The sequence below is a fragment of the Nelumbo nucifera genome, chromosome 6 (genome assembly GCF_055504915.1).
Source record: "Nelumbo nucifera cultivar China Antique chromosome 6, China Antique-T2T, whole genome shotgun sequence".
NCBI classification, from domain to species: domain Eukaryota; kingdom Viridiplantae; phylum Streptophyta; class Magnoliopsida; order Proteales; family Nelumbonaceae; genus Nelumbo; species Nelumbo nucifera.
Genome location: NC_142654.1, coordinates 54,733,462 through 54,756,341, shown reverse-complemented (window position 1 = coordinate 54,756,341; position 22,880 = coordinate 54,733,462).

Sequence of the window (22,880 nt, the reverse complement as noted above, 5' to 3'; positions counted from 1 at the left end):
AGTACTTAGTAAAATTTAGTGTGTTTGTTCATAGTGGGTCGAAGTCTTTGGTTGGTGCCATAGTCAAGGTCCCCATAGTTTTTTGCCTTAGCGAGAAGGTCAAGTAAGCATATAGCTCGTCAAGAGTCGTGTGCCTTGGCCGTCGTCTCATCTGAGCGTATAACCTTGGTGAAGGATGTGTGCTTTGGCTAGTTGCACGACCGAGGGGTCCTGGTAGTTGTGCGTAATTAGAACATACACTAAAGCTGGAGCTGAGGGGGGAGTAACTTGCAATTTTTCATTGATAAGATCTTGTACAAAGATTACATCATTGGTAGTACATCTAGAGATTATCAAAGTTCCAAGTACGAGGAACCGGTCTTCCATCCAAGTATTCTAGCCGAAATTTGTTGGGGCCGATGACTTAATTGATTCTGCAGGGACCTTCCCAATTGGGGTTGAGCTTGCCAACACCGGGCTCAAGCACCATGACTTTTCAGAGGATGGGGTCTCCTTCCTTTTAGTGTCGCTCTTTCACCCGAGAGTTGTAGTAGCAGGCTACCCTCTACTGATACGCTGCAACCTTGAGTTGAGACTGCTCTCAGATGCTTTCCAACAGATCCAAGTTGTTTCTCAGTTCTTCATCATTCTCGGCTTCACTGTATGCCTCGGTTCAAAGCGTTGGCTAGCCAATCTTTACTAGAATGACAGCCTCGGTTCCATAAGTCAAGTTGATCGGGGTCTCTCTCGTGGCAGTCCGAGGTGTCATCCGGTAAGCCCATAGGATGTTGTATAACTCATCGGCCCAGAGCCCTTTGGCTCTGTTTAGCCTCGTCTTCAGTTGATCAAGGATTGCCCTATTGGAGACCTCGACTAGGCCATTGGTTTGGGGGTACCTACCGAGGTGTACTGCTGCTTGATGTTGAGGTTGGCACACCATTCTCTGAACCTGGCGTCGTCCAATTGCTTCCCGTTGTCAGTGACGAGCATGGAGGGGATGCGGAAGCAACAATTGATGTTTTTCCATAAGAAGTTTTGGATAGTCAATGGCGATGATGAGGTACTTTTTGTTCCTAGTTGCTTGAAGGAAGCGGCCGAGGAGATCCATTCCCCATTTGGCGAAGGACCATGGATTGTTGAGGGTCGAGAGGGTGATGGCTGGCCAATGGGAAATGTTGTAGTGTCTCTGGCACCGGTCACACTTCTTCACTAACTCGACTGCATCCTTCTGTATGGTCGACCAAAAATACCCTTTTCTTAGTACTTTTTGGGCCAAGGCTCTGCCTCCGAGGTGGTTGCCGCAGATACCTTCATGGATCTCTCAAAGCACATTTTCACCCTCCTCCTAACGAAGGCATCAGAGGTAGGGTAAGGTGAAAGATATTCTATATAACTTCCCTTCAAGCAAAGTATAGTGGGCTGCCTGTCGTCGGACCCATCTTGCTTCATTCCTATCGGCGGGCAGTTGCTGATGTTGTAGGTAAGCGAGGATGGGGTCCATCCAACAAGGGTCGGCTTGCATGAGGAGCACCTGAAATTCTTTGATGCTGGGTCATGCTAGCTTTTCAACACGAACAGTGCAGCCGAGGGCTGGACCCAATGTGCTTGCCAATTTGGATAGGGCATTGGTCCTCATTTTCTCGGTTCGCGAGACTTGTAGTAGGGCAAAGCGTTGAAAGTGGTGGGCAAGCTCTTGCACTTTGGCCAAGTACTTAGCCATGTTGAGTTCTCTGGCTTCATACTTGCCATTTACTTGTTTCACCACTAGTTAAGAGTCACTGAAGACTAATGTGTTGGGAGCCGAGGTCTTTGGCAAGCTACGAACTGGCGAACAGGGCCTCATACTCAGCTTCATTGTTGGAAGACAAGAAGTCAAATCTCAATGCATACACCACCTCACTGTCATCTAGGGCAAGGAGTATGAGGCCTGCTCCAATTCCCTTAGCATTGGAATATCCATCCATGAACAATTTCTAAGTTGGCCTAGGTCCATCATCTTCTACAGGAGCTTGGCTGATGGGTTTGTTAAAGGTGCACTCTACCAAAAAATCAGCTAGGGCTTGCGCTTTGATTGTAGGCCTCGACTGGTACTCTAGGTCGAACTCAGACAGCTCAATAGCCCATTTGGTTAGCCGACCTGAGGTCTTCAACTTGGAGAGGACAGACTTAAGGGGTTAGCTGGTTAATATGGTGATGTTGTGGGCCTGGAAGTAGGATCTAAGCTTCTAGGCCGAGGCCATTAGGGCAAAAGCTAGCTTCTCCACTTTAGGGTATCTGGTCTCGGCGTCACAAATGACCTTGATGACATAGTAGATAGGCCTTTGCACTCCTTCTTCTTCTCACCAGAACAGAACTGATAGCCTCATCCCCGACAGAGAGGTATAGGAACAACATGTCTCCTAGAAGCGGCTGAGTGAGCAGAGGGGGCGAGGCGAGGTAAGACTTTGGCTCATTAAAGGCCTGTTGGCATTCTTCAGTCCTCTAGAAGTCCTTTAGTTTCTTAAGGGCTCAGAAGAAGGGTAGGCTGTGGTCAGCCGACTTTGACATGAATCTACTGAGAGCAACCAATCGACTGGTGAGTCTCTACGTCTCCTTGATCGACCGATGTGGTGCCATGTCAAGTATAGCCTGAATCTTCTCTGGGTTGGTCTCAATACCCCATTGCATGATGGCGAAGCCCAAGAATTTGCCCAAGGTGACGCCAAAAGCATACGTGTTGGGATTAAGCTTCATGTTATACTTCCGCAAAGTGGTAAAGGTCTCGGCTAGGTCTGAGGTGTGTTGGTCTACCATTAGGCTCTTCACAACCATGTCATCTACATAGGCTTTAACGTTTCTTCCCATCTGATGCTTGAAAACCTTGTTCACAAGCCGTTGATAGGTGGCTTCGGTATTCTTAAGGCCGAAGGGCATGACTTTGTAGCAGTAGGTGCCTTGCTCAGTGATGAATGAAGTATTTTCCTCGTCCTCATCATGCATCTTTATTTGGTTATATCCAGAGAAGGCATCCATTAAGCTAAACAGCTCGTACCCTGTGGTGGAATCAACGAGGTGGTCGATCCTCGGCAAAGGAAAGTTGTCTTTGAGGCAGGCTCGGTTGAGGTCTGTGAAATCAATACAGATTCTCCATTTCCCATTAGGCTTCTTTATCATGACTACATTAGACAACTAGGTAGGGTAATGTACCTCTCGAATGAAGCCAGCATCAAGTAGCTTGTCAATCTCCTCTCCGATGGCTTTCCAATGTTCTAGTGCACAATTCCTCTTTTTTGCCGAACTGACCTACAACTCGGGTCCACGCTCAACCTGTGAGTAATGACCAAAGGGTCAATTCTAGGCATGTCAGCGGTAGACCAAGCAAAGACATCTGCATTAGTTTTGAGGAAGCTTACCAATTCAGAAAGGGTGTTTGGAGGAAGGTTGTGAAGAAAGGGTTAGGATTCATCATATGGATGGCCGGACCATGCTAGATGGCTGGACAAAATTTCAAAAATTTCCTAATCTTTTCGAGAACCGAATTTCCTAAGTTTTGAAAAACTGCACTTTTTAGGATTGGTCTTGCATTGAACCAGACCAAATTTGAAACCAACCAAAGAGAATGTTGAAGTCAGTGTATCAAGAAACAAGTGGAATGAATTAGTTGGCTACTTTAATGTTCAGCCCCCTGTATCTTGATAGAATGTCTTCTATCAAGAAACACTTAAGTGAGGTTTTCTAAGTGTGTGACTTTTGTCATTCCCCCTGTGTGAGTGAGAGGGTGTTGCATGGATATTTTGTGGGTAGAGTACCCAACCCCCCTTTCGCTTTAATATAAGGCATTTCTAGTATCGCATCAGGTATCTAAAATGTGGGACGAAGGAAAGCCCCCATTCATTGTGCGATATTCAGAGTCACAAATTTTACTGCAAATTGTGTTTGTAGGTATCAAATAAAACCCAAGTAATCAAAATCGAATATTTTGTGAACCTTCATTGTGAGTGAAGGCCTTTGTATGTTTCCTGGTGATTGTCATCATAATTGGCCTCTAGTCACAAATCATTAGAGAGAAGAAAGAAATCGACTATTTTCCGTTTCCCGAAACATTGCTAGGTGCGATAAGGTTATCTCTATATAATGCAAACAACTTAGCATGCACATAGGAATGGGGAATTGAACCTTTTCATAGGAGAATACGACTTTCCCAAGGATTGAGATGAATGTTGTCGTGCCTTGAGAAAATAAGTCTCTATATGGGTAATATGGTTAAGGCTCGAGCCTGAGTCCTTTATCGCCTTTTGCGATGAATTTTGGTCGTCACATGAGAAAACTATTGAAACGAGCATTGTTCTTAGCAAAGTATCATCACCTATGTATGGGATGTCTTAAGTTTGTTTTTCCTCAGATCATTGCATTTATAAGTTAAACAAAATATTTGTATTTGTAAGTTAGGCAAAGATCATTCCTGATGTCACTGAAGTCTCCCTGGGGCTGCTAGGGGATGTGAGTGTGCCTGGGGTTGACAGGGAATCTGAGTGCAAGCCTGAGGTTGTTAGGTGAAATGAGCACGCCTAGGGTTGCCAGGGCTTTCCCGGGGTTGCCAGGGAATCTAAGTGCAAGACTGAGGTTGCCAGGGCCTTCTCGGGGTTGCCGTAAAATCTAAATACAAGCCTGGGATTCCCAAGTGATATAAGCACACTTGGGGTGGTGAGGGCCTTCCCATGATTGCTGGGGAATTTGAGTGCAATCTTGGGGTTGCATAGGATTCTAATTTAAAACAATTGTTTTGAATCATTTACCGTTCAGATTTATTTAAAGCCCTATAGTTGTATTGCGATTAGTTAAAAGCTGATTTAGTTTATATATTTTAATAATGCTGACGTCAAATAAGCAGCAACTATTAATGGCAACCATGCATGACAAGGAAAGATTGAAAACCGTGTATGACACGGCTACTTAGTTTTGGATTTCTTTTTGAGGTGGGTTGAGACCGACCTGTTTGGCGTTTAGTGAGAACGGGTCAACACCAACCCATCTTCTATCTTCTTCTTCGCCCGATTGGTAGAAACGGGTTTTCTCATGGCGTCTCCTTAAATCATCATACATATTTTCACTCGCACCCATAATATATATTTAAGTTAAAAGGTTAAGGAATACTCGGATTCAAGAGTAATGATGACCGCTCGCATTTGGCTCTATTCCGGCAAAGCAGCGCCTTCCTTCTGCAAAACAAAGATTTCTTGTCTTAGGCATTCAATCTCTGTTGATTCCCGGTTGAAACCGCTGGTCATTCAGTGGCCTAACTCGAGAGTTTGCAGCGGCGAAAAAAAGAAGACTTGGGTTGTGAACAGTTCGGTGCCGAATCCTGCTTAAGGGGTGACTTCGGGGCCCGTCTGCTCAGGTGAACTTGATGGGAAGGGGACTGGTTCGGACTCAGGGGTAGCTTTACTAACATCTTGGCGATACTCTTCTCAGAGTGTGGGATCGATTTCAGCAAGGAAATTGCCCAGGATTCATCAGTCCATCAGGGAATAGTTATGCAAGGAACGAAACGAGAAACAGAATAGAGAGTGGCTATGGTGGAAGAAATCGCAAAATACAATGAGGAGAGAAATAAATTTATCAGTCATCACTGATTCAGATTTAGTTTTTAGCACAAGGAAAATAAAAAAATACAAGGAAGAGGTTGACGACAATGAAGACAATAAACCGGGCCCCTGGGGGATCTCTCGTTGCTATCGTCAGAACAGGACGACGATGAATAGTGCCTCTTCTTCAGCCGACTGGTGGAGGGGAGGGAGACACCACCGCCCCTGTTCGGTGTTGAGATCGGGAAGACGAACAATAGAAATTTTTTCGGGATTTAGTTCGAGCCAACCGAGAACGCAAAGTTGTGGGACTTGCGCAGATCTCTAGAGATTTTCTTATTTTGGGATTTAGTTCGAGCCAATCGAGAAAAGTTTTTTGGGATTTATTTCGAGCCAACCGAGAATGAGAAGGACGAAGCATCCTTCGATCTCTATAGATGGGAGACAATATGATTCTAATGTAAGTACCATGGTAAGCGGAGGTTGGTTGGTTTCCAAAGATGATAGAAAAAAGAGAGGATGCGAGGAAGAGAAGAGAAGGGAGTTGCTTTCCTCTCAAAAACCCTAAGTCAAAGTTGTATATTGTTGTTTCTCTTGAGGAAGAATTGCTCTTTCCTTTTTATAAAGAGAAAGTTAAGGTTATCAATGAATAAATTCTTTCCTGTTACGAAAGAGAATCTTCTCTATTAGGAAATGAGATTTTGTTTGACTATCAAGAGATCATTATTAGAGAATCATATCCCTTCCGGATTCTCTCCGTATGTGACCATATTAAACTGACGTGGTGTGGGTGACATCATTGTTTGGCAGGCATGCTTTCATTAAACCCGCATGCGTAATTTAAAGACGCACATGTAATCGGCATTTATTCCCAATCAACTGTGATTCTACAGTTCTATAATGGTATCGGGTTCATTGCAACTCTGTGCGTGTTCAGGATTCATCGCAAATCCACGCATATTCGAGGTTCATCGCAAATCCACATGCATCTTATAGATTATTGTAGATTTGTGTGTGTCTATGCTTTATCGCAGATTTGCACTAGCCAAAGTTAATTGCGACCTGTCCCAGGTATGAGTTCATCGTAGATTTGCAATGAACTATGAACTCATCGCAAATGTGTGATGGGTTATAGATTCATCACAAGCGTCCGTGTAGTGTTGGTTTGACACCCTTTGTACTTTGATGGTCTTAGAGACCACTATGTACCTACAGATACCAGAAACACAGATCCCAAGGTGGAAGTTCACGCCCAAATTAGTCTTAAAACCAGCCTCCACTAAAGATGGCGTAGTGTTTTCCAGAAGCCGGTTCAGCAACACAGTTTTCAGCAAAATTACAATCCAACTACTTGGATCGAACTGGGGAAGGTGAGCACGAAATTCCTCTAGATTTTTCTTGCAAAAATTAGAAGAAAACTGATCTCTATTAATCCCAAAATAGTTCTGGTTGAACTAGGGTTTCTTAGGAGACAAAAATAAGAAAAGAGAACAAAATAAAGAGGTGTTCTAGTCTATTTCGCCCTCTTCTTCTTTTATCATTTTATGGAGCACTTCTCCTAATGAAATTAGGAGATTATCCAAATCTAATTTGGATTTAGACTCTATTAAGAGATAAAACTTATCCTCTTAAGAGGATGGATGCTCCATATCCATTTCCAAACCCAGATTAGCCCCATGTGACAAGACAACTTTAGTTTTAATGTGACAGATTAATTAATCATATTAATTATGGGCCTTAGGCCCATCAGCTATAAGGCTCACGACCCAAAGGTGTTGCATGGCCAACTTAGGCCTGATTTATATGGTGTGGGACACCACAATGACCTCACATAAATCCACATGGGTTTGGCCCAGCCTCTGTGAAAAAGTTTGGCCAAATTCACTATTAAACACAATCAACCCCTGAGCACATCACTATAGGAATCAAAATGGGCCCAACATTTACATTTAAATGATCTTTGAATTCATCCATCCTATGAAGACCTAAGGAAAATGGACTTAAGAAAGACAAAGCTCATCAGGTAATCAGCCCTGTAATGGTCTCTTACACATAACCTCTCAGCCCATAATGATCAAACATTGCCCAAAAGGGAATGACCTCTCCCCAGCCAGCAGTTTAGGTTTCCATCCGAGAGAGAGTAAGCCTATCATTCACTTTGTCTAACAAAGGGGCCGATCCTATCACTATGATCACCCACTCAAGTGAATTCTCAGACTGCCCTAACATACACAGGTTTTGAGTCTCAATGGATCTCACTGATTGGCATATCAAAGACAACCCAATCCAACACCTAGTGTAATATCATAATCAAGTCTAGGGGTTATGTGTAACTTTCCAGTTTTGCTCATCAATCTCCAAGGTTCAAGGCATAACTGAAAATGGTCCGGGTTCAGTGTTTCAACCAAACTCACTCTCCATATGCTTTGGTCTAACCCTAGCAACTGAGACAAGATGCCCCAACTTCTTTGGCAATACATCAGTGTCAACCTTTGTAGAATAAACTCTCCAAATCTATCCAACGGCTGAAAACATTCTAAACTTACATGAGTATCATAAGTGTCTAGTTTAAGGGGTAATTTCAAAGAAACATGCCAATATCAATATGAAACAATAATGTACTTTTATTCATCTGCAATAAATGTATTTGTACATCAATCTGATTGGAGCTAAGGGCATACACTATCTAACAGGTTGGACCTGACACTCACCGTCTTCTCGAGCTCGTCCCCGTCTAGGGGAACCGAGATGAGGTCCTCGAATGGTTGGTCTCGGCTTGCTGGTTTCGTCCCTGAGGTCGAGCCCCTCCAACGACAAAGCTTCCTTATTCTTGCCCTTTAGTGCTGCTATAGGTACATAGTGGTCGCTCAGATCATTAGAACACAAAAGGTGTCAAATTAATATCACACAGATGCTTGTGATGAGTTCACAACACATCAGACATCTGAGATGAGTTCACAACTATCAGACGTTTGCGATGAGTTCATAACTCATCGATTGTAACAAACTCGTGCCCGAAATGAGTTGCGATGAACTTTGACCTAGGGCTTCTCAAGAATAGGACTTTCCCTTCTCTCTCCCCATCCCCTCTCTTTCCCACGTTTCTCTCTTTCCTATCACCTTTTCCGGACCTTTGGAGACTTGACCAACCTCTGCAGTCTCACCATCGCACCAACAACTACCAAATAGCACTATTTGGTAGTTTGCAGATCCCCTTGAACGACTCTGACGCCATGCTCAGTGGGTAACTTGAGGGCGAGGTGGTAGGAGGAGATGGCTGTCTTGAGTGCATGAAGGGCTGGCCGATCGATGATGGCGTTTTAGGGGGAGCCGATCTTCACGACCAGGAACTCGGTCATCCTCGTCACTTGTCGAGGCTCTATCCCTACCATAATCGGTAGGGCGATTCTTTCCTCCGGTTTGGTGATGCTCTTAGAGAAACGGACGAGTCGCATGTCGACCGGTTATAGCTGCTCTGCAGTCAACTTCATCTTCTCAAAAGTGTCATGGAAGAGGATGTCTACTGATGAGGATCCTCTTTACCATGAAATTGGCAATGTCATTGATGCAGCGTGATCCGGGCACTCCTAGTTGGCGGACGTCTGGCTCCTGGCTGGCGACGAATGATACCTGAGAAGAGGAAAATGAAGGATTCCCGAGGAGCTCGCCCGGTGGGAATACTCCAATGCTTAAGTTAGAACACTTGAGAGAGCTGTAAAGGGTGCAAAGAGAACTAAGAGTGAAGATAGCGCTAAATTAGTTCAAGTTCAGTTACCTTCGCCCCTTCGACACTGGGGCCTTTAAATACAGATGTTCTTGTCAAATCGGGCGTAACCGCCACTGGCCCTCTGTCGTAGCCGTTATTTTCCAGGGCTGTGCAGGTAACCGTTGCAGAGTACTGCCCAATCAGATGAGAGACACGACCCGAAAAGGACAGACACGCCATAACCTGTCGAGAAACGTGGGCGCAGTCTGTTGGGCTGGCAGGGACTGCGCCGTCAGTCAAGAGACGTGGTGCAGTCTGATGGGTACGGTCTCGTCAGATAAGAAGCTTCCTGAAAATGCCGCGTCGCTCAATAGCGAGCTGCCTTGTAGCAAGTTCCTGAGGTATCCCGAGGTGGTTCCGCCTGAGGTTGCCTTTGGGGCAGTCCTCTTGCCTAAGTATTGGAGCGAGCTGATCCTCTCAGCCCGCGAGCTGGGATAGACTTGGCTTGGAGTATTCCCTTTCAGCATACTGGGGTCTTCGAGCTCACATTGTAGTGAGCTCGTTCCGTGGCAAGCTGTAATGTAGTGAGCTGACCTACGAGGACCTTAACGAGTTTGCCGATGAGCCGACCCCAGTCACACTTAAAGAACTTCCACTCGCCGAACTTCCAATCACACTTCATCAAGCAAATCCCGAGCTGACGAAGCAGCAGTGGAGGCGCCGATGAGCTTGCCGAACTGCCACTTGCGTCCTGCCCGAGCTCAAGGGTAAGGAGAAGGTAAGCTCAGATGAAGTAAAAGCTACTCCTCTCCTTTCAGTTCCTTCCCCTCTGTCGCCAGAACTTCTTGTTGTTCCTATGCCAAAGGACTTCAAGCTTCATCCCTTGGATAAGTATGACAGATCCTTTGATTCGAATGACCATGTTGATGCCTTCCAATCCCAGATGCACCTGGCAAGGGCCAGTGAATCCTGTATGTGTGTGGATTTCTCCACCACCTTCAAAGGAGTGGCCCGCACATGGTACTGGAATCTCGCACCCGGATCGATAAGAAGCTGGGCGCAGTTCGTACAAGTCTTCACTTCCCATTTTGTCACCAGCAAGTGGTGCCCAAGAACTCAGGAGAGCCTCCTTGGCATAGTCCAAAAGGAAGGGGAGTCCATTCGGAGTTATATCAAGCGGTTCAATGACGCTTGTTTGCAAATACCCGACCTGGACCCTGCAGTTTGGGTCACCGCGGCCAAGCGAGGCATTACCCATAAAAAATTCAAGTGGCATGTGGCTATTAATCAGCCCAAAACTGTGATCGAGTTCCTCAAGCTCGTGGATCAGTTTATAGGGACAGAGGAGGAGATCAACCAGAAAGGTGAACAGGCCCTCGAGAAAAGAAAAAGAGAAACAGAGCCCTCAACTTAGGGTGATGGCAAGAAGAAGAAGGACCAAGCTCGGGGGGCAAGGCCGAGTCAGCCTTTCCGAGCTCCAGTAGCTGAAAGAACGGACTACACGCACCTGAACGCGAAGCAGGCCGAGATCCTTATGGCGATCAAGGACGCCCCATATGTAAAGTGGCCACCTAGGCTAAAGGCAAATCCTAGTGCAAGAAATAAAAATTTGTATTGTAATTTCCATAAAGACCACGGTCATAGCACCAAAAATTGTAAAAACCTCCACGACAAGATAGAGGAACTCATCCGTCGCGGATACTTGAGAAATTTTGTACAAAATAATGATAATAATAAAGCAGGTCGGCAGGGGGAGCAGAGTAGAGATGCTCTCGAATCTAGCAGGTAGGCAGAGCAACCGTAGAGGCAGCCCCCTGAAGAGAGACCAGTTCGGGGGACTATCCACGTGATCGTCGGAGGTTCGATTGTCGCAAGCTGCACTTCGGCTGCAGCTCGAGCATCAGATCGCGAGGCCACTATGGAAGAGCAGAATCCCCCGAAGCGGCCAAGGACGGAAGACCCAATCTTCTTCATAGAGGACGACACGCGTGGGGTCCACTACCTCCATGATGACATGCTCGTCATAAAGATAAAGATTAATGACTTTGAAGTCAAGCGTGTCCTCGTCGACTCTGGCAGCTTGGCAGATATCCTTTCAAAGCAGCATTCGACCAGCTCCAGCTCCAAGAAAGTGACCTAAAGCCCGTGAATACTCCCCTGTTAGGCTTCAGCGGAGAGGAAGTCAGGCCCCTAGGAAGGATTACAGTACCTGTGGAAGTCGGCACCTGGCCTAGCATAGTGAGGCTCAACCACGACTTCTTAGTGGTCGCAACCCCCTCCCCGTACAATGCCATAGTAGGGCAGCCGATCACCCATGCCCTACGTGCTGTGGTCTCCACTTACTATTTGGCAATGAAGTTCCCCACGGACTTTGGAATCAGGATAGCGCAAGGTGACCAGCTTGAGTCTCGCAAGTGCTACGTTACCGCCCTCAAAAGGAAAGCCAAGGTGGCCGACGACCTCGAGCTGGAGCGACCTACAGAGCAGTACGAGAAGTGAGCTGCACCCACAGAAGAGACTGTCTCTATCCCGGCATCGACGGAGGACCCAGCTCGGACACTTCAAATCGGCGCTTCCATTGAGGAGCCTCTGCGATCTCAACTGGTATGCTTCTTACTTAAAAATTTAGATGTTTTAGCATGGTCCGCGGCAAAGATGCCCGGCATAGACCCTATCATCATAACTCACAAGCTTAATATTGATCCTGTAGTTAGGCCCATTAGACAGAAGAAACGCAACTTATCCCCAGAGCGATGGACGGTAGTCGACGAGGAGATCGGGAAGCTCCTCGCAACCGACTTTATTAGGGAAGTCCATTACCCAAGCTGGGTGGCCAACCCTGTTTTGGTAAAAAAGGCTAATGGTAAATGGCGCATGTGCGTCGACTACACCAACCTGAACCGAGCTTGCCCAAAGGACTACTTCCCACTCCCCAGGATCGACCATCTGGTGGATGCGACCTCAGGGCATGAGTTGCTGAATTTCCTAGACGCCTATTTGGGCTACAACCAGATCAGGATGGACCTAGTTGATGAAAAAAAGACTGCCTTCATAACCGAGCTAGGCCTGTACTGTTACAAGGTCATGCCCTTCGGGCTAAAAAATGTCGGGGTAACCTTTCAGAGACTTGTAAATAAATTGTTTGAGCCATTGATTGGCAGAAAATTAGAATGTTATGTAGACGATATGGTCGTCAAAACCCAATTTTTGCATGATTTAATACAAGACTTGCATTTAGTTTTTGAAATTTTGCGTAAATTTAACATGAAATTAAACCCGAATAAGTGTGTCTTCGGTGTCACCGCGGGTAAATTCCTAGGGTACATCGTTAACCGGCGTGGCATTGAGGCCAACCCGGATAAAATAAAGGCCATCCTAGACATGAGACCACCCTGGAAACTGAATGAGGTTCAAAGGCTGAATGGCCAAATGGCTGTACCTCTCAACAAGTGACAAGGTGGTCAGCTCGGTACTGATAAAAGAGGTAGATCGAATCCAACGACCTATCTACTATGTTAGTAAAGTGTTGCAGGGAGTAGAGACGAGATATCTAGAGATAGAAAAGTTGGCCTATGCACTAGTTATTGCAGCCCGAAAGCTTCGTCTGTACTTCCAAGCTCACATTGTCATCGTCCTCACCAACAAACCTCTGAGGCAAGTTCTGCTCAAGCCCGAGGTCTTCGGTAGACTAATGAAGTGGGCCGTTGAGCTCAGCGAGTATGACCTCCAATACAAGCCGCGAACTGCCATCAAGGCCCAAGGCTTAGCAGACTTCATCGCAGAATGCACTTTCAGCTCCGAAGTCCCCAAGCCGGTCAAGCACAAGGCCCCCAGCTCAGACGAGCCCGAAGTTCCCAGGCCGGTTGAGCTCGAGCACCGTGAGGTGGCAACCAGTGCGGCATCTCTCCTAGTTAGGACAAGCACGAACTGGGATGCGGAGCCCTGGATCCTTGACGTAGATGGCTTGTCAAACCAACAGGGCAGCGGAGCCAGAATCGTTCTGTACGGCCCAAGCGGCACAAAACTGGAGTACGCACTACACTTCGAGTTCACAGCATCCAACAACGAAATGGAGTACTAGGTGTTAATAGCCGGCCTGGCTCTAGCCAAGGAAGTGAAAGCCAAGCATATCGTCATCTGCAGTGACTCCCAGCTAGTGTTCAATCAAGTCACAAGCGAATACGAAGCTCGGGAACCAACCATGATCGCCTACTTAGCCAAAGTAAGAGAGGCTCTACTCAACTTCCAGTCACACTTCATCAAGAAAATCCTGAGATCGGAGAACGCTGAGGCCGACGCCTTGTCCCGATTAGCCAGCACCAATGATAATACCATGAGAACCGTGTACATAGAGAACCTACCTCGGCCTAGCATTCTTGGGGGGGCAGAGGAGGTCTTTCCTGTTGTTCAAGCATAGCCGAGCTGGATCGATCCGCTCGCGAGCTTCTTACTGCATAGGACCCTCCCTGTGGACCGTAATGCCGCTAGAAGGGTGAAGCGTCAGGCGGCCAAATATGTCTTAATAGATGGACGGCTGTACCGGAGGTCTTACACGCTCCCCTATCTGCGCTGCTTGCGACCTTCCAATGCCGAACTCGTGCTCCGCAACACTCATGAGAGCCTGTGCGGCGGACACTTGGGGGGCAGGGCCCTCGCCCAAAAAGCGCTACGACAAGGATACTACTGGCCAACAATGAAAGCAGACGCGATTGAGCTCATCAGAAAGTGTGACAAGTGCCAGAAGCATGCCAATATCCACCACCAGCCTGCCGCCGACCTAAGATATCTTACTAGCTCGTGGCCTTTCGCACAGTGGGGGAATGATATTCTTAGACCATTTCCACCAGCAACAGGCCAGAGGAGATTCTTAGTGGTAGCAGTTGATTATTTCACTAAGTGGGTAGAAGCTGAACCTCTTGTAACAATCACAGCTCAGAATGTGCAGAACTTCTTCTGGAAAAATATAGTGTACCGCTTCGAGTTACCTCGGGCACTGATCTCTGATAACGGTAAGCAGTTCGAGGACATTAAATTCCAGAACTGGTGCCAAGGCATGGGAATTCAACAGAACTTTACCTCAGTCGCATACCCTCAAGCAAACGACCAAGCAGAAGTCATGAACAGAGCTATCCTCCGCGGACTGAAGACACGCCTGGACCGAGCTAAAGCACTATAGGCAGACGAGCTACCCAGTGTTCTATGGGCTTATCGGACCACAGTGAAGACCACTACAGGCGAGACCCCCTTCAACCTCACCTACGACACTGAAGCAGTCATCCCAGTCGAGATCGAGGTTCCCTCGCTACGCCTAGAAGTGTATGATGACAAGGCAAATGAAGACAATCTATGCACCAACCTCGACCTACTTGACGAAGTACAGGACCTCGCATATATTAGGGCCGTGACCTACCAGCAGAGAGTAGCTCGGTACTATAATGCTAGGGTCAAGAAGCGGAACCTCCACATCAGCGACCTGGTCCTCCGTAAAGTTATGGTGCCTGAGCCCAGTGTTGGTAAGCTCGGGCCAAATTGGGAAGGACCCTACCGAGTAAAGCGAGTGCTCGGGGAAGGAACATACGAGCTCGAATCCCTAGAAGGGAAACAAGTACCTCGGGCATGGAATATTGTCAACTTAAGGCAATATTACCTATAAACTACTGAGTAGACCACGAGTCACTCCCAGAGCCTAAGGGCCAAAATTCTGAGCTAACAAAGACCTCGGCACCATAAGACCCAGTCACCTCTATGGCATGGGCGAACTCTAAGAGTGGACTATAAGTCACTCCCCCAGCCTACGGGCTAAAACGCTGAGCTAACAGAGACCTCGACACCGTATAAGACCAAATTGTTTCATCTGCATAGGCTAAGTATTAATACGGAAGGCATAGGCAGTTCGGGCGTGAACCCTATGGAGCGTAGCTCGCCTCGGTATACTAGTTGAACCCAATAAGGGACAACCTACGTCAACTTAACCCAAGTGCGTGCAAGTCGGGCATATGCTTACTATGATAGCCACCTCGGGGTATACTATAAAACTACCCCAAGTACTGAGAAACAGTGCGGGGTAACAATTACCGAAAGACCTTACTTCGGGTATGTAGCTCTAACAGCTCGAGTGATAAAGTCGCTTCGGCAGAAAGTAAAGAGCACACAACACTTAGCAGAAAGAAATAAACATCTCACTACTAGTTCTTATAAACAAAAACAAACAAAAAACCGGGCCAAACAGCCCGAGAGAAGTTCATCAAAGAAAGAAAAACTGGGCCCAACCGCCTGAGAGAATTCACCAAAAAAATAAATATTTAAAACTGGGTTCAGACACCCGGGAACAACCATTCCAGAATCGGAAGAAACGAAAAAGAGCAGCAACCGGCCTCAAGGTTCCGCCGCCTCCATGTCCTCGTCGTCCTCCGGAGAGTCAGGCTCCTCCTCCTCCACCAAGTCCGCCGTCTCTGGATCCAGACCCTTCATCGTTATGCCCCCATGGTTGAGCCCGGAGAACTTCTTCTAGACCAACCATTGACAGAGTTTGAATACCGAACGGTAGGAGCTCAAGTCGTACTCCACTGGGAGGTCGTGGTACTCCTGGGAGTCCTTGAAGTCCCACACCGCCTTAGCTCGCTCAACCTCTACCATGGCGTCGAAGTTTCGAGTCCAATCCTGAAGCGTGGACTCCAGGTCCTAGACCTGCTGGCGAAGAAGCTCCCTCTCCGCTATCACCCTCGACGATTCCTCCCGGTAGTGAGCGCTCTCCTCAGACAACCGGGCGATCCATGCTTCTCAGGCCCGGTCGAGCTCACCCTAGAGCTTTTGCACGTTTGACCTCTGAGTGAGAGCATCGTTGGAGTGGATGTTGGTCTAGAGGGCCATGGCGTGAATGGCGGAGTTCACCTGCCAACAAAAGGCCGAGGTCAAAAAAGAAGAAAGAAGGAGAAGAAGGGAAAAGAAGAGAAAAGCGGCCACTTACCACCATGCAGTGAGCTGAGGCCAGCCTGGCGAGCTGCTTAGGGTCCATCCCTCCCTAGCTAGCGACCTCCTCATGGGTGACTGCTTGACGGCTCCTTCGCGAAGCCACAGTGAAGTCAGTGACGTTTCCCACTCCCCGATAGGGAATTGCGGGGAGGCGAAGGGATGGGACTGCACAAATAGAGGGTACTGCCCTCGCGCCAGGACCTTGTGTTCTTCTGCGTCACCTTCCGTGGCTAATCCCTCGAATGGGACCGGTGGGACCTCAGGCAGTGGTGGAACGAAGGCTGCATCAGTAGCCTCGAAATCAACACTCCCGGAAGTGGAAGCTCGGTCAGGGCGCGACCTCTTCGCCCTGCACTTTTGGTTGCTTGACAGAAGGCGACGTGCATCTACACCAGACATGTTGGCTTCCAAAAATCACAAGGCATTAGTCCAGCAAAAAAAAATCACAAGGCATAGCGCGACCTAAAAGGCAACCTACCGGGGCTCAGGCCGGCCTGCGCGAGCTTGTCCTTGGTCAAGTAGTCCGAGCAATGGAAGCCAATCGCTGCCCAGGATTGCAGCGTTTCTCGAACTTTTGGATCCAAGTCAACACTCGAATCCTGAATGGCGGCCCTCCAGTGGGTTGGGAAGGGCCACCATTCGGGGTTGCGAACTACAAAATAATCCCGCTTCCAGGCCGGGAACCTGTTCGGCAGTTCGTGTAGGAGCTTGAAGCTGGGACGGGGAGAAAAGTAATAGGAACGCCTTTTTGGAGGTGCTCCAGGGGAAGCATTCTTGATAGAAAGGATGGTGGAGAAGATGTCGAGGTCAAGAGGAAGACAGTATTCATAAAACAAAGAAATTGTCCCAACTACATTTCGGATTGAGTTGGGGTGAAGCTAGTCTATGGTAACGTTAAAATGGTTTAAAACCTCCACTATCAAAGGATGCAGAGGAAGACGAAGGCCAGCAACGAGTTGTTCCTAGAAGATCACGATTTCATCGTGACCGTGTTCCCAAGGATAGTCACCGGAGGGGAGACTGTAGATGAGGTTTCTGGGGAGGTCAAATTGAAGGACCAAGGTCCTGAGTCTCTTCATTGACATGGAGGAAGGACCAAAGCTGTCCGGCTCCCTACCTTGGGAGGTGGAAGCCATTTCACCGGAGGCCTCCCAAGACTCCAGAGCCTGCCCCCAAGCTCCTCCTGAGCTCGAAGAGGCGTCATCTTGGTTACCGCCCTGGGGAAAGACATTGTACGGGTACCCAGACATTGCTAACAAAGCGATAAGACTCACCAGGAAAAAATCTGAACCGAAAAGACCGTGTGAACAGGAGAAGAGCTCGAGCAGCTAGATGAAGGCGCGACCTCGAATCCAAAAGCAAGGCAAGTTTCCATAAAAGAAATGAGGCCTGGGGCCCTCCTATTTATAGTCACTGTGCCCACAAACCAACGGCTCAGATTAAGGTGAATCCGACAGTTCGTAATCAAGCTGACCGCATGTCTTTTGAAACTGAAATATGACTGGTTGCATGTCTTCCATGATTAAGGTAATTCCGGTTGCATGTCTTCTGAAACTAAGAACCATTTTGGTGCGCTTTTTGGCATTTGAAAAGTCCAGAAATCGCCTGACATCCGCGTGTGTATTTAATGCGATCAGTCAATCCAGTTTGAATTTTGGGTCAAATCCACTTGTCACACTCCATGAACTCCTCGCACTAAGGTAGAACCCTTAACCCGAGGAGTGGGGGGCAATTGATGGAGGGTGATTTGACCCGACCTCCTAAGAAGGCGACACGTGGACGTGACTCAACATAAGCAACAACTTAGCATGACAGCCTGGCTACAACTGGCTACAACTTGAACTCAGTTGTAGTCAGGCTGTCATGCTGAGTTGTTGCTTATGTTGAGTCACGCCCACGTGTCGCCTTCTTAGGAGATCGGGTCAAATCACCCTCCATCAGTCATCGTCACCACCAATGCATTGTCGTGGGGCACTGAGACTCCCTTCAAGTCATCATCCGAAAAGAAGATAACCTCGTCCTTCTTTGGCTTCTTGGGAGTCTACCCCGGGATGGTGAGCTACCTAGCATAGGCCTTTCGAGCCGAAGCTCCACCCGAGGCCATGCCCCATATTATGAGGTTGATGACACCGGCCAGATTGTTGTGTTGTTGTTGCTGCTACTGTGAGAATGAGGCACCGGCGTAACCCCCCACGTACTCCTTTAAGTGACCACAGCGGATGAGGGACTCTATCTCATTCTTCAGGTCGTAGTAGTCATCGGTGTCATGGCCGGTGCCGTGGTGGTACTTGCAATACTTCTTAGGATTACCCCTCTGGGGGTTCCTCTTCATTTTTTCCAACAACTTCATGTACTCCTCTTTCCCTACTTGCATGAGGATTTTCATTTGGGTGGAGTTGAGTTGCGTATACTTGTTGTAGCTCAAGGCCCATGGCTTCTTGTTGCCATCTTTGTTGTTGTTGTTGTCGTTTTCGTCTTTGTTCTTCCTCTTCGTCTCTAGACCTCCTCGACAATGATGTACTTCTATGCCTTCTTAAAAAATTCCGCCTTGTTCTTGGGCAGTGTCTTGGCGATGGACCACTTGAGGGGTCCGGGTTAGAGGCCATTGATGGCTGCATCCATTGAAACTGAGGAGTCGAGGTCTCAAACCTCGAGCTCTTCTTTCTTGAAGTGGTTAATCTAGGACCATAGAATCTCACCATGCTTTTGTCAGATGGACATGAGGGAAACGACGGTCTTCTGACACTATCGGCTATTGACAAAGTGGGAAAGAAAAAGGTTGGTGAACTATTCCCATGAGCTTTTGGAGCGAGGGGGAGCTCCAAGAACCATCGGCGGGCTGCCCTTGAAAGTTTCCTAGAAAGCTCGGCATGTCAATGCGTCAGAATACCCATATAGGAAAATGAGCACTTGGACAAGAGGTTCTAATTGGCGGATGCATCTCCTCAGCCATCCCTTACTTGCCGGAGTTTGTCTTGCATGGCACCGATCTGCGCCTGGAGGTCAACAATCCTTCTATCAATGGGGACCTGGGCCTCATCCTAGTCCTCTCAGACACAAAATGTGTTGACCCAGTTTCTGGAGTATTCTAATGCAGGCACATCCTGATTTCTTCGGGCCCGTCGGTCATTTTGGAGTTCTCGAAGGTCTAACACATGAGAGGGAGAGGCGTGGCACCGTCCTCCAGCCCTCGGAGGAGGACTGTAGTTATCGGAGCGCTTGCCTTCATCCTGGGGCCTTTCCACTTGGTATTGTCGTTTGTGGTCCCGGTGGTTATCATGGGACCCTACTGGATCTCCCCCCCCCCCCCCCCCCGTCAACTAGGAAGGTGGGAGGTCTTCAACAACTGGCTGGTGTGTCAATTGGTGCTATTGGACCCTGAGGGGTTGGCCCTTTTAGGTTCGACTGGGCACTGAACCAGTGGAGCTTGAGAAGAGCATCCACTGTGGTGCCCCAGGCTCCCAATGGGGCGGCTACCCTGTGGGTGGCCTCCTGCCAGGTGCCTCACCTCGTCTAGCCTCTGGGTGATGTTGTCTAACTAGTCGAGGACCATCCTGAATTGGTTCGTGGTGACTAGGTTTTGAGCGTTCTGATTCTTGTCTTGGTTGCCAACCATTGTGTTGGAAGATTAGTAGTTTTTGAATAAGTGTTCAGTTAAGGGGAAGTCTTAGCAGTCGTTCCCATAGACGACATCAATTGTTACTGCCAAGGATGGATCAAGGGCAACAATGTAATTTCACTTCCAAGACGAGGGTTGATTGATTCCAAGGGCTTCAAGGTCCGACCTATAAGCAAACGAAGATGTTAGAGGCCCTAGGTGTTATCCTAGGGGCGGAAACTCCGACGGTCAAGTTAACAATAGTGTAGCAAGAGGTTGGACGAGGCCTGAATTAAGTAACTCAAACAAGATCACTAAGGAGCTTAAAAGAGCTTAGAGCAATAAATGCTAAGATTGCTTCCATGGAAAATGACGCCACTTATTTATACTTAGACCTGCCTGGAATTTATTATGAGCGGATGACTAGAATGCAATTCGGCCTGTGCCACATATCCTCATCTTAGGCCTGCCATATGCGCCCCTGCCATTGGGCCTGCCATGTGCACCTACATCAGGGACCATGATATTAAAACCTAGACCCAAGCTGACAATTACCTAGCTGAATCAGATCCGTAGTATAATTATTGTCGCTAATGTTGCTATTTGACCATAGCAACTATTATTAATAGTCTATTAACACAGCAATCAGGAGCTACAAAGATCTTATATTTATTTTATTGTCGTTTTATTCTATGCTTTCCTATTCTACCAACCTGGTAAATGGTAATATGTCTAGTCTTTTTGGTTCTCTCTCTTCTTAATACAAATTTATAAAAATCATCCGAACCATGGGTATGTTAAGTGGTGTAATGTTACATAACATTTTTCATTTTATTATTAGAATAAAGAATGCGATCGATTAAGATGAACCTTTGGAATGTTGTTAAAGCATATCCCTGATGTTTCTAACTTGTCCCTACTTTTTTGCTTTTTTATTTTTATCAGCCACCAACAATAATTGTTTCTTCCTACGTTTCTTAACACGATTGCTCTAGAAAATGGTGATACATTAGCACTACGTTGGAAAAAAATGGTGTTTCAGGAAACGTCAATATGTTTGAAACTGTTTTTCCATAAAAAATGGTGTTCTAAGTCATTCTTTTGACATCGAGAAGGCGTGGTTTGGAACAACATCGAATTTGACATTTTCTCAGATTGGAACTCGTTACTATCAATAAGGACATGATGTGGCAGTGACGTGGACTTCCTATAATGGGTACCAGTGCTGAAAATAGATATGGAGCTAGCACTAGTACCAAACAAAAGGTGTTGTTGTTGCTTCAGGAAACGTCCTACCTGTCAGCAACGTTTTCAAATAAAAAAAAAGATACAATTTTCTCAAAAAATGGTGCTTCCAACCCACACATCAGAAAGCGGTGCTGTATCTGCAGCATTGATGCCAAACATATACTTGATTTATGAAATTCAACTATGTTAGTTTAGTAGTTTTCTTTCCTCCTTCCCTAGTTTGAAAGAGATTAATTACAGGATTGATGGGTCACCACTCACCCGTCATCACCTAATTGATTTTAGACTGGTTGCTTATTTTGCTTACGTAGCGTCTTACTCAGAATTCCTTCCATATAGAGAGTTTTTAAATTTGGATTGTCATTAAGGCTATCTTTGGTTTGAAGGAAAAGGTAGGGAAAGGAAGGGAAAGACAAGGATACCAATACAAGGTTTGTAAAGGTTTCCCTACCTTTCCCTTCCTTTCCCTACATTTCCCTTCCTATCTTCAACTTAGCTTATGTAATGAGGAGGTGGGGGATGTTAATCATATGTTCAGCAAAGGTAGATTTACACCCAACAAATTTGGCTAACAATTGGTACTATTACTCGGGTCCCAAAGATCAAGATCAATTGTTCGATCATGGAATGTTAGAGTAGAGGGATAGATTCAAATCATCTAAATACTAGGAATGGCAATGGGGTGGGGGTCATATTTGCCATCTCCGATCCTGATTTTGAAATAAATCCCTGTTCCCAACCCCAATCCCCATCGGGGATAAAAGTTATCCTCCATCCCCGATTCTCAATGGAGACGGGTTTCCTATAGGGACTTAAATCCTCGATTTTTTCCATTAACAATATTTTTTTTGAAAAAAAATTTATTCAAAATAAAGGAAAATTTTAAAACATAAATAATATTTTAAACATATCTTCATATACATATATAATATAAATTACATCACAAATATATAATAATATATTTAATACATATAATTGGGGTCAGGGCAGGGCAGGCCATCCTCGACCCCAACCTGGGTTGGGGATCCCAATTAATGCCCATTCCCATCCCTGCCCCACCAAAGCAACCCCATTTCCGACCCCATCAAGTCGAAAAAGTCAGTTACCTGGCAAGGATGGGGAAATTGCCATCCATACTAAACACCTATCCGTCTATGGCGAGTAAACAACTTGTATTCTAAAGTCTATTTTAAAATAGAAATCAAAAAAGGGTAAATTAGAAAGACTCCTTGTACTATGGGCTCGATGAAAATTATTCTGGCTTTCAAACTATTGTTGACCAGGATGATCAGATCATTCAACCTAGAAGCCATCCAAGTAATTAGTTTCATTTCACCTGTGAACTGGAATTTTGCCAAAAACTATTGATTTGGTCAATAACCTGCTAACATTGGTGGTTGAATCGTTGACTCTTCACCCCAAACAACGGTTTTTTTTCCATATTTTGTTTTAATTAATTAATTAATTATGTTTTTAAAATTGCAATAGCTCATCAATTTAGATTGGACGGTCGAACCACTGGCCTGGAAATAGTGGCCAAAGTAGCTCCAGTTTGGGTCAGTTTTTAAAACATTGCAATTACCCTTTGAACTTTAATTTGCGACAATGATCCCATGAACTTTCATTTTGTAACAAATAGCCCCTCCATTAGAGTTCCATCAGTTAACTTCAAAAAGGATTCTCATTCATCTGTTTAAAATATTTTAAATTCTCAAATTACCCTTTTCTTATTTATTTGAACAGTTTATGATTTGATTAGTTTTTTAATAATATTAAAGTCCTCTTAGTTGCTCTAATAGATCCTTGTAGATTT